General features: G+C 53.3%; 1 protein-coding gene across 2 annotated transcripts in view; it reads left to right on the top strand.

Annotated features, from left to right (window-relative positions):
- The first annotated feature begins 1,934 nt into the window (after positions 1 to 1,934).
- The window catches only part of si:dkey-23o4.6 (retinol dehydrogenase 12), a 7,094-nt gene continuing 6,865 nt past the window's right edge, over positions 1,935 to 2,163 (top strand). The window contains exon 1 of one of the 2 annotated variants that reach the window (XM_063880829.1): positions 1,935 to 2,163. This exon is cut by the window's right edge and continues 501 nt beyond it. The gene's annotated coding sequence lies outside the window, so the exon portion shown is untranslated. The other variant, XM_063880830.1, reaches the window with a different exon arrangement.

Here is a 2,163-nt window from a genome sequence, read left to right as displayed (position 1 = left end):
TGTCCCAAGGCATGCTCTGGAAGTAAACAAAATCTCGAAACAATGTAGATTAAAAAAAATGCCAAACCCCACAGGAAAGATTTGGTTGAGTGGTTCTAAGGGGTCTAAATTTAACTTGGGGTTTTTTCTTGAGTAAAATTTAAACCCGGTCCTTCATTTGAACCCGAGTCCTCTGTTTCCTAAGTTCCCCATTTAGACCCGAGTCCCTGTTATTTCCCGATTTCCCGCTTTTAGTCCTATCCTTCTTTAGTTCTCATTCCCAAAATTTACCCTCATTTCCCGCAGCTTTGGGACTCCTAAATTTTTCCTGAATTTCCTCTTTAAAATCACTACCGCTAATTTTTAGTCCTCCCTTTTTTTTCCGATTCCTGCGGGGCAGTCCTTTTCCTGCTCATCCTGATCCTTTTATTCCCGAACCTGCTTTTGTCCCGATTGCAGTCAGACCTAGTCCCTGTTAGGCCCCGAGTCCTGCAGTCAGAAACCCGAGTCCTGCTGTTAGTCCGAGTTCCCCGGGGTTGTCCTATTTCCCGCGGTCAGTCCCCGGTCCTGCGGCAGTCCTGATCCCCGCTGTTATTTTCCCCCCGCCTGCTGTTAGTCCCGAGGCCTCAGTCGTCCCGAGTCGCAGGCATCCTGAGTCCCCCTGTTTACCTGATTTCCCGCGGTCAGTCCCGGTCCCCCGCGGGCAGTCCGATCCTGCTGTGAAATCCTGAGTCCTGCCCGTTTTGTCCTGATCCTGCGGTCGTCCCCCAGTCCTCGGTTTAGTCCTAGTCCTGCTGTTATTCCCGATATGCGTTTTGTCCCGAGTCCCCAGTCAGTCCCGAGTCCTGCAGTCAGTCCTTAGTCCTGCTGTTAGTCCTGAGTCCTGCTGTTAGTCCTGAGTCCTGCGGTCAGTCCTGAGTCCTGCGGTCAGTCCTGAGTCCTGCTGTTAGTCCTGAGTCCTGCTGTTAGTCCTGAGTCCTGCAGTCAGTCCCGAGTCCTGCAGTCAGTCCCGAGTCCTGCAGTCTGCCCTGAGTCCTGCAGTCAGTCCTTAGTCCTGCTGTCAGTCCTCAAGTCCTGCAGTTTTTAGTCTATACTAACTTTATAAATTAACTCTGTAATGAACACACAGATCACTCCGCGGCCGCAGCGCTGCTCTCCGGCTCTGTGTGTCTCCGCGGAGCAGCGTGATGTCCCGGCGGGGACACACAGCCCGGGCGGGGACAGAGCCGTTAGAGGGGGGCCGGCAGAACGGTTACAGCTTCCCGGGGTCTCCTCAGCACCGGGACCGCGTCAGCTGCCCCCCTGCCCCAGCGGTGCAGACAGCCTGCTGTTAGGAGACGACAGTCTGCACCGCTGGGGGGGGGGGCAGCAGCAAACCGAGCGCTCCCTCAGTTTTTGTAGAGGAACTGTACCTGTGGGAGGACCGGACCGGACCGGGCAGTGCGGGACCGTGCGGGTCTTACCTGCTGCGGGTCTGCAGGACCTGCTGCTCCGGGTTCGGGTTCTTCTCCAGGCGCGCTCCGGTTCAGGAGGCGGGGGAGGGACTTCCGCCTACCGGCCTCGCTGATTGGCCCACAGTGATCTTACGTCACTTTCCTCTCTGATAGGGTGGCTTGTGATTGGTCGCTGAAATTCTCCCTCCAACTGCGAGTTTTTAGTGTGCAGGTTTAAAGGGGCTCCGGTACCCCCCCCCCCCCTTGCACCGTACACACAGCCAGACGACCAACATACACAACAAATAATTCCTACGGAGGCCGAGAGGCGTCAAAACAGCCGCACGCGCTCAGCAGGCCGCCATCTTTGTTATGATGTTCTGTGGCGGGGGCGGGGCTTCAGAGTGACGTCACAAGTCGTGGCTCAAACAAACATAACACACTTCGATATATCAAAAAAATCTGATATCTGTTGCTGTTGTTCAGCTGCTGGTGACTGTGACTAAAGTGGGGGTAAATACATTCAGATCAGAAGAGAACAAACAACATTTTCAATCACATCACAGCGACTCACAATAAACAATAAAGATTCAACAAGAACAGCTGACATGTTTACTACAAGCAACATCACTGACCTATTGTTTATCTGATTTATTTTATTATTCGGCAAGTTATTTCAAACCAGAGGCGTTTTCAGTTTGCAGTTTATGGTCTGCAGAGTCCCTGCTGTCCTGATATCAGCAGGGAACTC

Source organism: Eleginops maclovinus, chromosome 4 (assembly GCF_036324505.1).
Source record: "Eleginops maclovinus isolate JMC-PN-2008 ecotype Puerto Natales chromosome 4, JC_Emac_rtc_rv5, whole genome shotgun sequence".
NCBI classification, from domain to species: domain Eukaryota; kingdom Metazoa; phylum Chordata; class Actinopteri; order Perciformes; family Eleginopidae; genus Eleginops; species Eleginops maclovinus.
The sequence above is the reverse complement of the archived record's forward strand: the minus strand, read 5'-3'. Positions and strand labels throughout refer to the sequence as shown.